Source organism: Trachymyrmex cornetzi, unplaced genomic scaffold, assembly GCF_001594075.2.
Source record: "Trachymyrmex cornetzi isolate Tcor2-1 unplaced genomic scaffold, Tcor1.1 scaffold1063, whole genome shotgun sequence".
NCBI classification, from domain to species: Eukaryota; Metazoa; Arthropoda; class Insecta; order Hymenoptera; family Formicidae; genus Trachymyrmex; species Trachymyrmex cornetzi.
The window spans coordinates 128,590-128,818 of NW_017295613.1; the positions used below are offsets into that span (position 1 = coordinate 128,590).

The 229-nt window shown below is 41.5% G+C and overlaps 1 protein-coding gene across 1 annotated transcript in view; it reads left to right on the forward strand.

Annotated features, from left to right (window-relative positions):
* The window catches only part of LOC108760094 (fatty acid synthase-like), a 43,876-nt gene that overhangs the window by 25,750 nt on the left and 17,897 nt on the right, over window positions 1-229 (forward strand).

A 229-nucleotide genomic window follows, 5' to 3' on the forward strand; every position in this document is an offset into this window, starting at 1 on the left:
GAATGTGACATGAGAAGCCGTCTCCATACGTTTGAAATCCATGGGAAAGATCCAGAAGATGGGAAAAAGGGTTCCACATGTGAACTGAATGAAAGACAGCAGGAAAACCGAAAAACCACTTGCGAAATGCTGCTCGCCAGGTACAAAAGAAAGTCATTACTCCATCGAATTATGACTGGCGATGAAAAGTGGATATATTTTGAGAATCCTAAGCGTAAAAGATTATGGG